The following is a 19,561-nucleotide window of genomic DNA, read 5'->3' as shown; positions in this document are numbered from 1 at the left end:
TGTGTCCTCCTCACAGCTTATATTCCCACCTAGCTTTGTATCATCAGCAAACTTAGATACGTTACTCTCTACCTCTTCATCTAAGTCATTAATATAGATTGTAAATAGCTGAGGCCCCAGCACTGATCCTTGCGGCACTGCACTAGTCACAGCCTGCCCACTTGAAAATGCTTCATTTATCCCTACTCTCTGCTTCCTGTCTGTTAACCAACCCTCCATCCATGCTAATATATTACCCCCACTCCACGAGCCCTTATCTTGCCTAATAACCTTTTGTTACCACCGAGGTGGGAGGCGTGCACTGTCTTTTCTGGTCCCATCCCACTTCTCCACAGGTCACAACATATATATTAAATGTTTACCCAGTTACCGATATGGTCAATCATATACTCCCAGAATAAAATACATCAGCCTGGTTCCTTTAATAAATAACAAAATTATCAGTTGTGATAGAAACCACACCTGCCAAAATTAGACATATCAATTTTGTCATATGGAATATTATTTTTGAACTGTTACTGGACTTGAAATAACTTGTTAAAAAAGACCACAACAGTGGCTGAAAGCATGGCTGCATATTTGCATTCTAAAAGACAGTTGCATGAAGAAGACAATGGGAGTAGTCCCTGATTCAAGTAGCCAGGGTTTTGTCAATAGTGGTGATCAAGAGACATTGAGAGTCTTTGAGCCAGCATTCCACCCCCCACCGCCCCCCAACTGAGAGTGTCTGGTAAGCTTGAAGGAATCCACAAATCTCACAGCTGCTCTAAACAAGGAGCTAGTCACGTGACTAACCTGCTGGCCAAGCTGTTTTTTTTAAATTGTGCCTGACACCGAACAGTTTGTGAAGAGACTGCAACTGGACTTCAAGAAGAGAGCATCGCTCTCTCTCTCACACAAAGTTCCAGGGACCCACGGAAGTAATCTAAGCCTCAAGACAGAAGACCAGCAAAACAAGTTTGAAAGTGTGCACTGGGCCCCAATGAGAACTGCAAGACTTAACTTCTATCAAAAACTTTACATCCAATCTAAAACCAGTAACTAAATTCCATCTACTACTTTAAACCTTCCCCCTTTAATTCTTTCTCCTCCTCTGTATCTATTTGTGTGTATGTTTATCACGTATCCATGCTAGAATGGTTGCGTTGCGTGATTTTAATAGTTTTAACTGAGTTAGAGTTTTAAGGTTAATAAACTGCCACCTTTCTTGTTTAAATCTGAGAAAACCTGTCAGGTTGATTTCTTTGCTGTTACAATCAGAGAGCAGTGAACAAGGACTCACTGAAGGGAAGCTAAAAACACAGTGTTTTAAAAGTTAAACTCTGTTAGAGCCAACCAGGAATAGGCTGAGAGGGGAGCCCTAGACCCCTGCCTCACCTGGTTGCAACAGAAATTTGGGGCTAGCGTCCCAGATTGGACTTGCAGACAAATGGGAAACTGAAAGTGGGAAGTCAAATTGATCCCAATCAAAAAGAGAAAAGATTTCAATGCAGGATTTCTTGTGGTTGGTGTGTGCTGGAGTACTAACATGTCTGTGACTGAAGCCAATAACTCCCCAAGCCAGGGATAAGTTAAAGGCACTGTCTGTGGAAGAGTTGAGGAATATGGCTGAGCAGTGTGGGATCACTTTCTGTGCCAAGGCTAGGAAATCGGAACTCCTAAGACTAGCGGCCAACCATTTGTCCTTCGAACCTGAAGAATCAGTAACAGGGTTAGAAGTAGACCCCGACAGGGTGTTCCCAGCACAGATACAATTGGAACAGGGGAAACTTGAATTAGAAGACAGGGAAATAGAGAGAGAAAGGGAGAGACAGGAGAAAGAAAAAGAGAGATTGAGGAGAGATAGAGAAAGAACCTTCCAGAAGGAACATAAGGAAAGAGAGCTGAGTCAGCTTGAGTTAACTAGGGAACAGCCGAGTAACTCCAATGAAAGCATGGAAGATACAAGTGCGGGGCTGTGCAGAATTGTTAAAAATTTCCCAATTGATTCCAAAATTCAATGAGGGAAATGTGGAAACATTTGTTGTATCTTTTCAGAAACTTGCAAGGCAGTTAAAATGGCCGGCTGAGACTTGGACTCTTCTGTTGCAAAGCAAGCTAACAGGAAAAGCCCATGAGGTTTATTCTCTGTTGCCAGATGAGAGTTCATCCAATTATGAACTGACAAAAAATGCTATCCTCGGGGCATATGAGTTAGTATCGTAAGCCTATCGCCAAAAGTTTAGAACCCTCAGGAAGCAAGCTAATCAAACTTACCTGGAGTTTGAGAGAAGTAAGCAGCTGGCTTTTGACCAGTGCTTGATGGCTCTTAAATTGCTGCCCAGCTATGAAAACCTCAGAGAGGTAATTTTGCTAGAGGAATTTAAAAACTCTCTCCCCCTCTCCATAAAGACTCATGTAGAGGAACAAATAGTTCATAGAGCGAGGCAGTTCTGGCTGATGAGTTTGCTCTAATATACAAGTCGGCTCCTCAAAGGAAAACCTTTCCTAGTCACCCCCACAAATCCGAAAAGGACTAAGGGTGGGAAGGTGATAGGAGCCCAAACAGTCCTAGGAGACAAAGAAAAGCAGGAGACACAGGGGGCCCTCCAAAAAGGAAGGGGCTGTAAGTTAGAGTGAGACCCGGAGACCTGTGTGCTTCCATTGTAATAAGGCAGGTCATCTAAGAGCCTGTAGGACCAATCAGGGCACACCCGCTCAGTGAAGGAGAAAGGACCCTGATGGAAAGCACAGTTGAACAAGCTGTGGCTTTAACTGCAGCAGTAGTAAGGCACAGAAAACATACTGCTGTGGGTGCAGGGAAATTTAATAGGATTCCTGAAGGTTATCGGGATTTTATGTCTAAAAGGAGAGTAACCCCATACCCCTCGAGTGGGAGAAGCAAGCACTTAGTAATACTCAGGGATACAGGGGCCACTAGATCCCTTTTAATGGGAAAAGGCCTGACCTTTTCCCCAGAGAGTGCAGTGAATACCAGAATGGTGGTGAATGGTATTGGAGGGCAGTGTACACCTGAACCTTTATACTGGGTGCACTTGGGGTGCGACCTAGTTTCGGGACTGGTGACCGTAGGGATTATCCCTAGTTTGCCTGTAGACGGGGTTGACCTGCTTCTAGATAAAGATCTGTTGGGGGCGAAAGTTGTAGCTTCCCCAGTAGAGAAAGAGAGACCACAGGTGGTCAGAGAAACAGGGCAGTGGCAGGAGATGGTCCCCTGCAGTTCCCCTGAATGTGTAGTGAATCAGGCCATGACCAAACCAGTTCCCCCAGAAGAGACTGAACTGGTACTGCAGGCAGATGACCATGAGGTCTGTCTGTCTGAGACTTTCTTTGGAAAGTTAAAAGATCCACGGATTGAATTAAATGGATTTTCCCTAGCTGAGGCTAAGCGAGCCGACCCAGTATTGTGAGAGTTAGCACAGGCTGTCCAGTCTGAAAGTGAAGCAGAGGGAGTCCCTGATTGCTACTATTTAAAGAATGAGGTACTGATGAGGAAGTGGAGTTCTCACAGAGCTGAGAGCAAAGAGTGGAAAGTGGTTCACCAGTTAATGGTTCTGCAGAGATACCGGAGAGAAATATTAAGAATGGCCCACGAGATTACAATGGCTGTACATGTCGGTACACAAAAAACCAAAGCCTGCATAAGGCAGCAGTTTGACTGGCCAAAACGCCACGATGATGTGGTGCAGTACTGTAGGAGTTGCCACATGTGCCAGGTTGAGAGGAAACCCCAATCTACAGTGAAATCTGCACCCCTAGGTCCTGTACTGGGGAGTGAAGTAGAATCTGGACAAATACCTGCAAGCAGGAATGTCCTAGAGGACAAAGAGAAGATGAGCAAAGAATCCACCCCCACAGTCAGGAGAAAAAGGGTCCAACCATCCCCTAAGGTGAAAAGCACTTGCATGACTCATCAGAGCACTAAAAGTGAGGTCACAGTGGATGCACCCACTGCCGACTCCCATAATCAGAGCTCCAACCCAGAGCCCATTAAATCTAACCATCCCCCTGCAGACCCCAACAGGAATAAATAAAGGCAATCATTGAAATGTGAAAACTGCAAACCTCCCCAAAAATCACATGTTTATTGGGATGCCCATTCCCAATGTATTGTTGCAGGCTGATAGTGAAGAAACTTTAAACACCTTGGGCAGCACATAACTATCTCAGACCAACCTCAAGGGAAAAGGGCAGTTTAAAGCAGCACTGCTACAAAAGAAAAGACAGGCTACAACAATTAGAATTAGAATTAGAATTAGAATTAGAACATTACAGCGCAGTACAGGCCCTTCGGCCCTCGATGTTGCGCCGACCAGTGAAACCATCTGACCTACGCTATTCCATATGTCTATCCAATGACCACTTAAATGCCCTTAAAGTTGGCGAATCTACTACTGCTGCAATTCTAAGATTTCAGAATGAATGAGAGAAATGCATGTGTGTTTTCCGGTACTTACTCTTCTTTCTAATTTATAATGAAATGCTACCCCTAATGTCACATTTCATTTGGCCAGAGGTGCAGGTTTGAAGGAAACCACATATACCAAATGGAAACATATTAATTTTGTCCTATGGAACATTATTTGAACTTTTACTGGACATTGAACATAACTTGTTTAAAAAGAACACACAGCTAATGGCTGAAAACATGGCTGCACATTTGCATTCTGAGTTGCATAGAGACAATGGGAGTGATGCCTGATTCAATTAGCCAGATGGGTTTTGTCAATAGTGATAATCAAAAGACATTGAGAGTCATTGTCTGTGTAAGAGCCAGCACTCCACCCGCCCCACCCCCCCCACCGAATGTGTCGAGTAAGCTCTGAAGAATCGCCAATCCTCGCAGGCGATGCTGTTTCAAACAAAGAGCTGGTCACATGACTAATCTGCTGGCCAACCTGGGAATTGATTGAATTATGCCTCACAGAAATGTTTGGACAGATTACAATTTTGAAGACCAAAGAGAAGCAAGGTCTCTCTTTTTCTCTCTCTCTCCGTCTCTCTCTCTCACAAAGTTCCAGGGACCAACAGAAGCAACTTAAGCCTCAAGACAGCCTTCTGGTACTAGCGAAACAATTTGAAAGTGTGCACTGGGCCCCAATGAGAACTGTAAGACTTAACTCCAATCAAGATCTTCACACCAAAAGCAAAAGCAGTAACTGAATTCCATCTACTACTTCAAACCTTCCCCCCTTTAATTCTTTCTCCTCTGTATCTATTTGCATATGTGTTTATGGCACATGCATGCTAGTGTGGTTGCACCACGTATTTTTAGTAGTTTTAACTGAGTTAGAGTGTTAAGGTTAATAAATTTACACCTTTCTTGTTTAAACCTGAGAAAACCTGTCTGATTGGTTCCTTTACAATTACAATTCAAGAGCAGTAAGCAAGGACTCACTGAAGTGAAGCTAAAAACACTGTGTTTTAAAAGGTAAACCCTGTTATGGCCAAACCAGGAAAGGGGCGAGAGGGGAGCCTGAAACCCTGTCCTCACCTGGATGTAACAGAACCAACAAGAGGGAAAAATACATTTGACCTCACCCTCACCAATCTGCCTGCTGCAGTTGCATCTGTCCATGACAGTATTGGTTGGAGTGACCACTGCACAGTCCTTGTGGAGACAAGGTCCCATCTTCACATTGACGACACCTTTCATCATGTTGTATGACACCATCACCGTGCTAAATGGGATAGATTGCGAACAGATCTAGCAATGCAAAACTGGGCATCCATGAGGTGCTGTTGGCCATCAGCAGCAGCAGAATTGTACTCAAACACAATCTGTAACCTCATGGCCCGGCATGTCCCCCACTCTACCATTACCATCAAGCCAGGAGACCAACCCTGGTTCAATGAAGAGTGCAGGAGGGTATGCCAGGAGCAGCATGAGGCAGACATCTAAATGAGGTGTCAACCTGGTGAAGCGACAACATAGGGCTGCCAAACAACGAAAGCAGCGTGCGATAGACAGAGCTAAGCAATCCCACAACCAAACGAACAGATGTAAGCTCTGCAGTCCTGCCACATCCAGCTGTGAATGGTGGCAGACAATTAAACAACTAACTGGAAAAGGAGGCTCCACAAATATCCCCATCCTCAATGATGGGGGAGCCCAGCACATCAGTGCAAAAGATAAGGCTGAAGCATTTGCAACAATCTTCAGCCAGAAGTGCCAAGTGGATGATCCATCTCAGCCTCCTCCTGAAGTTTCCAGCATCACAGATGCCAGACTTCAGCCAATTCGATTTACTCTGCGTGATATCAAGAAACAACTGAAGACACTGGATACTGCAAAGGCTATGGACCCTGACAATATTCCAGCAATAGTACTGAAGACCTGTGCTCCAGAACTTGCTGCATGCCCAGCCAAGCTGTTCCAGTACAGCTACAACACTGGCATCTACCCGGCAATGTGGAAAAATGCCCATGTATGTCCTGCAAATAAAGAACAGGACAAGTGCAACCTGGCCAATTAGCACCCCATCAGTCTAATCTCAATCATCAGTAAAATGATGGAAGGTGTCACTGACAGTGCCATCAAGTGGAGTTATACCTAGCACAAAAGACCATGGTTGTGGTTGTTGGAGGTCAATCATCTCAGTTCCAGGACATCACTGCAGGAGTACCTCAGGGTAGTGTCCTAGGCCCAACCATTTTCAGCTGCTTCATTAATGACCTTCCTTCAATCATAAGGTCAGAAGTGGGGATGTTTGCTGATGATTGCACAACGTTCAGCAACATTTGCGACTCCTCAGATACTGAAGCAGTCCGTGTAGAAATGCAGCAAGATCTGGACAATATCCAGGCTTAGGCTGATAAGTGGCAAGTAAAGTTCACGCCACACAAGTGCCAGGCAATGACCATCTCCAACAAGAGAGAATCTAACCATCTCCCCTTGACATTCAATGGCATTACGATCACTGAATCCCCCACTTCAACATCCTAGGGGTTACCATTGACCAGAAACTGAACTAGAATAGCCATATAAATACCATGCCTACAAGAGCAGGTCAGAGGCTAGGAATCCTGCGGCAAGTAACTCACCTCCTGACTCCCCAAAGCCTGTCCACCATCTACAAGGCACAAGTCAGGAGTGTGATGGAATACTCTTCACAGAATCACAGAATGATACCGTGCAGAAGAGGCCCTTCGGCCCATCGAGTCTGCACCGATGCATTAAAACACCTGACCTGTCTACTTAATCCCATTTGCCCGCACTTGGCCCATAGCCTTGAATGTTATGACGTGCCAAGTGTTCATCCAGGTACTTTTTAAAGGATGTGAGGCAACCTGCCTCTACCACACTCCCAGACAGGGCTTTCCAGACCATCACCACCCTCTGGGTAAAAAAGTTCTTCCTCAAATCCCCCTTAAACCTCCCGCCCCTCACCTTAAACTTGTGACCCCTAGTAACTGACCCTTCAACTAAGGGGAACAGCTGCTCCCTATCTTTTTATTTATTTATTTATTTATTTAGAGATGGAGCACTGAAACAGGCCCTTCGGCCCACCGAGTCTGTGCCGACTATCAACCACCCATTTATACTAATCCTACACTAATCCCATATTCCTATCACATTCCCACCTGTCCCTATATTCTCCTACCACCTACCTATACTAGGGGCAATTTATAATGGCCAATTTACCTATCATCCTGCAAGTCTTTTGGTGGTGGGAGGAAACCGGAGTACCTGGCGAAACCCACGCAGACACAGGGAGAACTTGCAGACTCCACACAGGCAGTACCCAGAACTGAACGCGGGTCGCTGGAGCTGTGAGGCTGCAGTGCTAACCACTGTGCCACTGTGCCGCCCTATCTACCCTGTCCATGCCCCTCATAATCTTGTACACCTCGATCAGGTCACCCCTCAGTCTTCTGCTCCAGCGAAAACAACCCAAGCCTATCCAACCTCTCTTCATAGCTTAAATGTTCCATCCCAGGCAACATCCTGGTGAATCGCCTCTGCACCCCCTCCAATCAATCACATCCTTCCTATAATGTGGCGACCAGAATTGCACACAGTACTCCAGCTGTGGCCTTACCAAAGTTCTGTACAACTCCAACATGACCTCCCTGCTTTTGTAATCTATGCCTCGATTCATAAAGGCAAGTGTCCCATATGCCTTTTTCACCACCCTATTAAGCTGCCCTTCTGCCTTCAGAGATCTATGGGCAAACACGCCAAGGTCCCTTTGTTCCTCGGAACTTCCCAGTGTCAGGCCATTCATTGAATACTTCCATGTCACATTACTCCTTCCAAAGTGTATCACCTCACACTATTCAGTGTTAAATTCCATCTGCCACTTTTCTGCCCATTTCACCATCCCGTCTATATCTTCCTGTAACCTAAGACACTCCACCTCACTGTTAACCACTCGGCCAATCTTTGTGTCATCCGCGAACTTACTGATCCTACCCCCCATATAGTCATCTATGTCGTTTATATAAATGACAAACAATACGGGACCCAGCACAGATCCCTGTGTTACGCCACTGGACACTGGCTTCCAGTCACTAAAACAGCCGTGTGTCATCATTCTCTGTCTCCTACAGCTAAGCCAATTTTGAATCCACCTTATCAAGTTACCTTGTATCCCATGTGCATTTGCTTTCTTGATAAGTCTCCCATGTGGGACCTTGTCAAAGGCTTTGCTGAAATCCATGTAAACTACATCAACTGCACTACCCTCATCTACACACCTGGTCACATGCTCAAAAAATTCAATCAAATTTGTTAGGCATGACCTCCCTCTGACAAAGCCATGCTGACTATTCCTAATCAAATTTTGCCTCTCCAAGTGGAGATAGATTCTCTCCTTCAGAATTTTCTTGCAATAGTTTCCCTACCACTGACGTGAGACTCACTGGTCTGTAGTTCCCTGGCTTATTTCCACAACCTTTCTTAAATAGTGGGACCACATTAGCTGTTCTCCAGTCCTCTGGCACCTCCCCCGTGGCCAGAGAGGAATTAAAAATTAGGGTCAGAGCCCCTGCAATCTCCACCCTCGCCTCCCACAGCATCCTGGGACACAAATCGTCCAGACCTGGAGATTTGTCCACTTTTAAGCCTTCCAAAACCTCCAATACCTTGTCACTCCCTATGACAATTTGCTCAAGAACCTCACAGTCTCTCTCTCTAAGTTCCATATCTACATCCTCATTCTCTTGGGTGAAGACAGATGTGAGGTATTCATTCAACACCAGACCAATGTCCTCTGGCTCCGCCCACAAACTTCCCCCTTGGTCCCTAATGGGTCCTACTCTTTCGCTGGTTATCCTCTGCTCATTGATATACTTATAGAATACCTTGGGATTTTCCCTACTTTTACCAGCCAGAGCTTTCTCATATCCCCGCTTTGCTCTCCTAATTGCTTTCTTAAGCTCCATTCTACACTTTCTGTACTCCACTAATGCTTCCATTGATTTGCTCTCCTTGTATTTGCTAAAAGCCTCTCTTTTCCTTCTCATCGTACCCTGAATGTTTCTGGTCATCCATGGTTCTCTGGGCTTGTTGCTCATACCTATTTCCCTAGAGGGAACATGTTGGGCCTGTACCCTCCCCATTTCCTTTTTGAATGCCCCCCACTGCTCTTCTGTAGATTTCCCGACAAGTAACTCTTTCCAGTCTACCTTGGCCAGATGCTGCCTTATTTTACTAAAATTCGCTCTCCCCCAATCCAAAACCTTTTTTTGCAACTTGTCTATTTCTTTCTCCATAACAAGCTTAAATTGTACCATGTTGTGGTCACTATCACCAAAATGCACCCCCACCAACACATCAACCACCTGTCCGGCTTCATTCCCCCGAATTAGGTCCAGCACTGCACCCTCCCTTGTTGGATCCTCTACATATTGAGCTAAAAAGTTCTCCTGTATACATTTTAAGAACTCCACTCCATCTAAGCCCTTAACTCGATGACTATCCCAATTAATGTTGGGAAAGTTGAAATCACCTAATATAATTACCCTATTATTTTTACACACCTCTGCAAATTGCGCACATATTTGCTCCTCAATTTCCCGCTGACTATCTGGGGGTCTATAGTAAACACCTAGCAATGTGGCTGTCCCTTTTTATTCCTAAACTCTATCCATAAAGCTTCATTTGATGCCCCCGCCAAGATATCATCTCTCCTTACTGCAATAACTGACTCCTTAACTAATATTGCAATGCCCCCTCCTCTTTTACCCCCTCCTCTGTCTCGCCTGGAGATTCTATATCCCGGGATATTGAGCTGCAAATCCTGCCCCTCCCTCAACAATGTCTCCGTGATGGCTACTATATCACAATTCCACGTGTCAATCATTGCCCTTAACTCATCCGTTTTACCTGCAATACTCCTGGCATTAAAGTAGAGGCTATCCATCCTGGTCTTACTCCCTTGAAACTTACTTCCGCTGTATTCCCTCTGACTTGTTCGCTTTCCTGTGTTTAGCTGTGTCCCTATTCTGCTGGGAGTCTGCGTCCCCTCCCCCTGCCAAATTAGTTTAAACTCCTCCCAACAGCACTAGCAAACCCGCCAGCAAGGATGTTAGTCCCCCTCTGGTTCAGATGTAGACCGACCCGCTTGTACAGGTCCCACCTTCCCCAGAAATGGTCCCAGTGGTCCAGGAGTCTAAAACCCTCCCTCCTGCACCAACTCTTAAGCTACGCATTCATCTGTGCTATTCTCCTATTTCTATACTCGCTAGCACGTGGCACTGGGAGTAATCCAGATTACAAGCCGAGAGGTCCTGCTTTTTAGTCTACTGCCTAACTCCCTGAATTCTTGATGCAAGACCTCATCCCTCTTTCTACCTATGTCATTGGCACCAACATGTACCATGACCTCTGCCTCATCACCCTCCCCGAACACGCCATCCTGGAGTCACGTTGACGGCCACAGTAGCGCCTATCTGTTCTCCTGACTACAGAATCCCCTATTACTATTGCTCGTCCTCTCTTTCCCCCTCCCTGTGCAGACAGGCTGCTTGCGGTGCCAGAAGCTTGGCTCTGTCTGCACTCCCTGGAGGAACCAGCCTCATCAGCCTCCAAAATGGAATACCGATTTGCAAGCGGCACCCCACGGGACTCCTGAACTATCTGCCTGTTTCTCTTGGACTGCCTGGTGGTCACCCATTTCCTTCCTTCCTCAAGTCCCTTCAGCTGCGGTGTGACCACCTAAACGTGCTATCCACGATGCTCTCAGACTCGCGGATGCTCCACAGTGTTTCCAGCCGCCGTTCCAGCTCTGAAACCCGAGCTTCCAGGAGCTGCAGCTGGACACACTTCCTGCACACATGCTGGTCCCGGGGACTGGAAATGTTCCCGGATTCCCACATGCAGCAAGAGGAGTAAACCACGGCTACAAGCTCTCCTGCCATGACTAAACCTGCACTTGCCTGGATGGGTGCAGCTCCAACAACACTCAAGAAGCTCGACACCATCCAGAACAAAGCAGCCCACTTGATTGGCACCCCATCTACAAACATTCACTCCCTGTACCACCGGCGCACAGTGGCAGCAGTGTGTACCATTTACAAGATGCACTGCAGCAATGCACCAAGGCTCCTTAGACAGCACCTTCCAAACCCGCAACCTCTACCAACTAGAAGGACAAGGGCAGCAAATGCATGGGAACACCACCACCTGCAAGTTCCCCTCCAAGTCACGCACCATCCTGACTTGGAACTATATTGCTGTTTCTTCACTGTCGCTGGGTCAAAATCCTGGAATTCCCTTCCTAACAGCACTGTGGGTGTACCTACCCCACATGGACTGCAACGGTTCAAGAAGGCAGCTCACCTCCACCTTCTCAAGTGCAATTAGGGATGGGCAATAAATGCTGACCTAGCCAGTGACACCCACAACCCATGAATAAATAAAAAAAAAATCTCCCCAAGTCACCAAGATTTATTGAGCTTCGGCATATGACATCCAGTAAAGGTTGTTTTCAAACAAGACCTCTCAGTGACCTTTGTTAAAAAATCCATGGAATCTTTTCATTTTCATAATGTCCGTAATTCTAAGATATGAATCCTCAAAATTTAAAAAAAAAGATGCACTTTCATAACACTTTTGTGAGACACCTTATGGAATGCCTTTTGGAAATCCAGGTATACTACATCTACTTGTTCCCCTTTATTTACCCTACTGGTTACATCCTCAAAAAACTATAACAACTTTGTCAAATATGATTTCTCTTTCATAAAACAACATTGATTCTGTCTGATCATGCCATGATTTTCTAAGTGCGTTGTTAAGATTTCATTAATAATTTTCCCATGACTGATGTTAAGCTAACTGGTCTGTGGTTCTCTGTTTTTTTCTCTCCCTCTTTTCTTGAATAGCGGTGTTACATTTGCTAACTTCCAATCTGCTGGGACCACTTCCCTGGCTGGCCTCCCACATTCTGCCCTACATAAACTTGAGGTCATCAGATATGTGGCTGACCATACCCTAACTCGCACCAAGTCCTGTTCATCCTTCACCCCCGTGCTCGCTGACCGCCATTCGCTCCTGGTTCAGAAATATCGCCATTTTAAAACTATCATCCTTGGCTTGGACTTTCAGCCCTGGGTCGGGAACTGGAAGTCAGGAGGTCCCCATGTGCATGTTACAGACGAGCCCAAATGGATTTTTAATGGGCCAGGCAAATTAATGGCAGGGAGTGGGCTCACGGACCAGTAAAAGATGGTGGCAGGCTCCCAATGCTGGACAGCCAATGGGAGGCCCTCCAGCATTAACACATCGACAGCCCCATTGGCCGGGGTGGGAGCTTCCGATTCGTGATGGAGAGAGAGAGACAGGCCACTCAACATGGAGGCAATCTCTGAAGGAGAGGTCGGCTTTTTAAAATTTAAAATGGCCACAGCTGCCTCGCTGTGATTGTGGAGGGAAAACCCCTCCATGGGATGGTCAGCGGCTGCAGCTGTGACACAACAGGCTTGACTGGTGTGGGTGGGGGTTCCCCATGGGCTGAAGTGCAACCCCCCCCACCCCTTCCCGTTCCTGATGTGAGCCCTCCACAGTTGCCTGGCTGTGGCCCAGGCCGATGTCTCTTACTCGCTTTGCTGACTGGAAATCCGGGGTCTTAATAGGCTGTAATTGGTCCTAATTGCCCTTAATTGGCTACCCACTACTTGCAGGTGGGTATCCGTTCCAGTCCTGGTCTGGCCTCTCCAAAAACAGTTCAGGATCGTGGCGCCAAATCGTCACAATGGCTGGCGGCGTGAAATTGCATCCCTGTCCGTCTCAGATCCTGACCCTGAGCTGCTTTTAAAGTCCAACCACTGATGCCCTCCATTGGTCTCACCCCTCCTTGCCTCTGTAATCTCCTCCAGCCTTAAACCCTCTGAGATCTCTGCCCGACTCTAATTCTGGCCTCTTGCACATCCCTGACTTTAATCGCTCCACCATTGGCAGCCGAGGATTCAGCTGCCTGGGCCCTAATCTCTGGAATTCCTTCCCCAAATCTCTCCACCTCTGCTCCTTTATTTAAAATGAGGCTGGGTGTCCTTTTCTGTTTTTTTGTCATGGTCAGATCACTCTATCCTGTCAACTGTGACTGTTTTTTCAAACTGATCAGTGTAAGTTTAACAAGCAAAAGTTGCTACCCTTAGGATCTTTGTCTTGTAGAGATGGAATAACAAAGATTACAATTCTACAGTCAAGAGGCAGAAGAATTACTCAATGTCACGAGAAGGGCACCCACACTCCCACTCACTGAGGTCATAGAAGGAATCTAGAATGTGTGATCTATTCTAATCATAAATTAAAATAAAGATGAATCTCTTGACATACAAGCAGTGAGAGGCTGGGGTGTGTGGTGGACAGAAATGGAGTCAGCTATTTGGCCTTGGTCAGCTATGTGGCCTTGTCCAATCTACACCTTCTCCTTTGTTATCTCTTGCCCCACCCCCACCTCACTTGCTTATAACCTGTGACATTTTTAATATTTGTCAGTTCCGAAGAAGGGTCACTGACCCGAAACGTTAACTCTGCTTCTCTTTCCACAGATGCTGCCAGACCTGCTGAGTGGTTCCAGCATTTCTTGTTTTTATTTCAGAAATAGTGCAGGTCACTTTAACTTCTATTCCGCAAACTTTCCATTCTTATTGTTCCAAAGTGAAACATTAAAATATATCATTCTTCCAGGAGATAAACACTTTTGTTTCTGCGAATTATAGAAACCAAAAATGATCAGATTTGTACTGTATAGTTTTTAAAAAATTCATTCATGGGATGTGGGCATCGCTGGCTAGGCCAGCATTTATTGCCCATCCCTAATTGTCCTAATAGTGTTAGAATCCAATGCAGTGATTACTTTTCCAATGTGTGATCTCTGCACTCCTCCAATTCTGGCCTCTTGTGCCTCCCCAATTTCTATTGCTCCACGATTGGTGGCCGTGCCTTCAGCTGTCTGGGCCATAAGCCTTGGAGGAAGTGCAGTGGAGATTTACCAGTGATTCCTGGACTCCGAGGGTTAAGCTACGAGGAGACATTGCACAAACTAGGGTTGTATTCCCTGAAATTTAGAAGGTTAGGGGAGATTTGATCAATGTTTTCAAGGTATTAAAGGTAACAGAAAGGGTAGATTGGGAGAAACTATTTCTGCTGGTTGGGGAGTCTAGGACTAGGGAGCAGAGACAGATCTTTCATGAGTGAAATTAGGAAATACTTCTACACACAAAGGGTGGTAGAAGTTTGGAACTCTCTTCCACAAAAGACAATTGATGCTGGATCAATTGTTTATTTTAAATCTGAGATTGATAGATTTTTATTAAACAAAGGTATTGAGGGATATGGGGCAATGGTGGGTATATGGAGTTAGGTCGCAGAACAGCCCAAGGGGTTGAATGGTCTCCTCCTGTTCCTAAGTTCCTAATCCCTGGAATTGCTTCCCTAAATCTCTCTGCCTTTCTACCTCCCCTGTTTTAAGATGCTCCTTAGAACTTATCTCTTTGACCAAACTTTAGGTCACTTGTCTTAATATCGAATCATAGAATGGCTACAGCACATAAGGAGGCCATTCGGCCCATTGTGTCCGTGCCAACTCACTGCAAGAGCAATTCAGCTAATTCCGCTCTCCTGCCCTTTTTCTGTAACCCGGCAAATTTTTTATCTTCAGATAACTATCCAATTCCCTTTTGAAAGCCCCGATTGAATCTGCCTCCACCGCACTCTCAGGCAATGCATTCCAGATTCTAACCACTCACTGCCTTTCATTCTTTTGGCAATCACCTTAAATCAGTGTCCTCTGGTTCTCGACCCTTCCACCAATGGGAACAGTTTCTCTCTATCGACTCTGTCCAGACCCCTCATGATTTTGAACACCTCTATCAAATTTCCTCTCAACCTTCACTTCTCCAAGGAGAACAGCCCAACTTCTCCAACTATCCACATAACTGAAGTTCCTCAACTCTGGAACCATTCTTGTGAATCTTTTTTGCACCCTCTCTAACGCCTTCACATCCTTCCTAAAGAGTGGTGCCCAGAATTGGACACAATTGAGGCCAAACCAGTGTTTTATACAGGTTTATCATAACTTCCATGCTTTTATACCCTATGCTCCTATTTATAAAGCCCAGGATCCTGTATGCTTTATTAACCACTTTCTCAACTTGCTCTGCCACCTTCATTGACTTGTGCACATATACCCCCCAGGTTCCTCTCCCCCGGCACCCTCTTTAGAATTGTATCCTTTGTTTTATATTGCCTCTTCCTGTTCTTCCTACCAAAATGTATCACTTCACACTTCTCTGCATTAAATTTCATCTGCCACTTGTCTGCCCATTCCAGCAGCCTGTCTATGTCCTCTCAAAGTCTATCACTATCCTCCTCACAGTTCACAATACTTCCAAGTTTCGTGTCATCTGCAAATTTTGAAATTGTACCCTGTACACCCAAGTCTAGATCATTAATATAGATCAAGAAAAGCAGTGGTCTCCGGGGAACCGCACTATATACCTTTCTCCAGTTTGAGAAACAACCACTCACCATAACTCTCTGTTCCCTGTCACTCAGCCACTTCATATCCATGCTGCTACTGTCCCTTTTATTCCATGTGTATCTTCTTATGTGGCTCAGTGTCAAATTTTGTTTGATAATGCCCTGGAACATTTTACTATGTTAAATGTGCTATACAAATACAAGTTGTTGTTGCTGTAAGCAATGGAAATGAGAATTTTATCCTGCCAATTGTAGATTATAAGAAGTCAGTAAGCTTTCTGACTGTGATCCTCCGTTTCTGACTATGGCGTTTGATGATACAACTGCGAATTGTCTGGCGGATGTTTAGAGATGCTATATAAAGGCCAGTTGTTGTTATCATAAGAGTTATCATAAAATGATACACCACAGAAGGAGGCCATTCGGCCCATTGTGCCTATGCCAGCTCTTTGAAAGTCCCATTCCCCCTGCTCTTTCCCCATAGTCCTGTAAACATTTCCTTTTCTAGTTTTTATTCAGTTTTCCTTTTGAAAGTTACTATTGAATCTGCTTCTTCTGCCCTTTCAAAAAAATTCTCCTTGTGTCTCCTTTGGATCTTTTGCCAAGCAATTTAAAACAGAAATGGCAGCAACACTAGAATGTCTCGAACATCAAATTGAGGTGTGAGCTTTGAGTCAGTGGGTAGTGCTCATGCCTCTGAGTCAGAAGGAGTGGGTTTAAGTCCCACTCCAGAACTTGAGCACAAATATCAAGGCTGACACTCCCGCACTGAAGGAGTACTGCACCGTAGGAGGTGCAGTCTTTCAGATGAGGCATTAAACCGAGGGCCCTGTCTGCTCTCCCTGGTGGATGTAAAAGATCCCATTGCACTATTTTGAAGAAGAGCAGGGGAGTTTTCCCTGGTGTCCTGGCCAATCTTTATCCCTCAATCAAAATCACAAAAACATCTCTGTCTTTTGGCCTGAATCAGTGTTCCAGTGAACATCACCGCAAGAACAAAGAAAGAACAAAGAACAAAGATAATTACAGCACAGGAACAGGCCCTTCGGCCCTCCAAGCCTGCGCCGATCTAGATCCTCTATCTAAACATGTCGCCTATTTTCTAAGGTTCTGTATCTCTTTTATTCCTGCCCATTCATGTATCTGTCTAGATACATCTTAAAAGACTCCATCGTGCCCGCATCTACCACCTCCGCTGGCAACGCGTTCCAGGCACCCACCACCCTCTGCGTAAAGAACTTTCCACGCATATCCCCCCTAAACTTTTCCCCTTTCACTTTGAACTCGTGTCCTCTAGTAATTGAATCCCCCACTCTGGGAAAAAGCCTCTTGCTATCCACCCTGTCTATACCTCTCATGATTTTGTACACCTCAATCAGGTCCCCCCTCAACCTCCGTCTTTCTAATGAAAATAATCCTAATCTACTCAACCTCTCTTCATAGCTAGCGCCCTCCATACCAGGCAACATACTGGTGAACCTCCTCTGCACCCTCTCCAAAGCATCCACATCCTTTTGATAATGTGGCGACCAGAACTGTACGCAGTATTCCAAATGTGGCCGAACCAAAGTCCTATACAACTGTAACATGACCTGCCAACTCTTGTACTCAATACCCCGTCCGATGAAGGAAAGCATGCCATATGCCTTCTTGACCACTCTATTTACCTGCGTTGCCACCTTCAGGGAACAGTGGACCTGAACACCCAAATCTCTCTGTACATCAATTTTCCCCAGGACTTTTCCATTTACTGTATAGTTCACTCTTGAATTGGATCTTCCAAAATGCATCACCTCGCATTTGCCCTGATTGAACTCCATCTGCCATTTCTCTGCCCAACTCTCCAATCTATCTATATTCTGCTGTATTCTCTGACAGTCCCCTTCACTATCTGCTACTCCACCAATCTTAGTGTTGTCTGCAAACTTGCTAATCAGTCCACCTATACTTTCCTCCAAATCATTAATGTATATCACAAACAACAGTGGTCCCAGCACGGATCCCTGTGGAACACCACTGGTCACACGTCTCCATTTTGAGAAACTCCCTTCTACTGCTACTCTCTGTCTCCTGTTGCCCAGCCAGTTCTTTATCCATCTAGCTAGTACACCTTGGACCCCAAGCGCCTTCACTTTCTCCATCAGCCTGCCATGGGGAACCTTATCAAACGCCTTACTGAAGTCCATGTATATGACATCGACAGCCCTTCCCTCATCAATCAACTTTGTCACTTCCTCAAAGAATTCTATTAAGTTGGTAAGACATGACCTTCCCTGCACAAAACCATGTTGCCTATCACTGATAAGCCCATTCTCTTCCAAATGGGAATAGATCCTATCCCTCAGTATCTTCTCCAGCAGCTTCCCTACCACTGACGTCAGGCTCACTGGTCTATAATTACCTGGATTATCCCTGCTACCCTTCTTAAACAAGGGGACAACATTAGCAATTCTCCAGTCCTCCGGGACCTCACCCGTGTTTAAGGATGCTGCAAAGATATCTGTTAAGGCCCCAACTATTTCCTCTCTCGCTTCCCACAGTAACCTGGGATAGATCCCATCCGGACCTGGGGACTTGTCCACCTTAATGCCCTTTAGAATACCCAACACTTCCTCCCTCCTTATGCCGACTTGACCTAGAGTAATCAAACATCTGTTCCTAACCTCAACATCCGTCATGTCCCTCTCCTCGGTGAATACCGATGCAAAGTACTCGTTTAGAATCTCACCCATTTTCTCTGAGTCCAAGCATAACATTCCTCCTTTGTCCTTTAGTGGGCCAATCCTTTCTCTAGTTACCCTCTTTCTCCTTATATATGAATAAAAGGCTTTGGGATTTTCTTTAACCCTGTTTGCTAAAGATATTTCATGACCCCTTTTAGCCCTCTTAATTCCTCGTTTCAGATTGGTCCTACATTCCCGATATTCTTTCAAAGCTTCGTCTTTCATCAGCCGCCTAGACCTTATGTATGCTTCCTTTTTCCTCTTAGCTCGTCTCACAATTTCACCTGTCATCCATGGTTCCCTAATCTTGCCATTTCTATCCCTCATTTTCACAGGAACATGTCTCTACTGCACGCTAATCAACCTCTCTTTAAAAGCCTCCCACATATCACATGTGGATTTACCTTCAAACAGCTGCTCCCAATCTACATTCCCCAGCTCCTGCCGAATTTTGGTATAGTTGGCCTTCCCCCAATTTAGCACTCTTCCTTTAGGACCACTCTCGTCTTTGTCCATGAGTATTTTAAAGCTTACGGAATTGTGATCACTATTCCGAAAGTAGTCCCCTACTGAAACTTCAACCACCTGGCCGGGCTCATTCCCCAACACCAGGTCCAGTATGGCCCCTTCCCGAGTTGGACTACTTACATACTGCTCTAGAAAACCCTCCTGGATGCTCCTTACAAATTCTGCTCCATCTAGACCTCTAACACTAAGTGAATCCCAGTCAATGTTGGGAAAATTAAAATCTCCTATCACCACCACCCTGTTGCTCCTACATCTTTCCATAATCTGTTTACATATTTGTACCTCTATCTCACGCTCGCTGTTGGGAGGCCTGTAGTACAGCCCCAACATTGTTACCGCACCCTTCCTATTTCTGAGTTCTGTCCATATTGCCTCACTG

The sequence above is a fragment of the Heterodontus francisci genome, chromosome 5, assembly GCF_036365525.1.
Source record: "Heterodontus francisci isolate sHetFra1 chromosome 5, sHetFra1.hap1, whole genome shotgun sequence".
NCBI lineage: Eukaryota > Metazoa > Chordata > Chondrichthyes > Heterodontiformes > Heterodontidae > Heterodontus > Heterodontus francisci.
Note: the sequence above shows the minus strand (reverse complement) of the source record.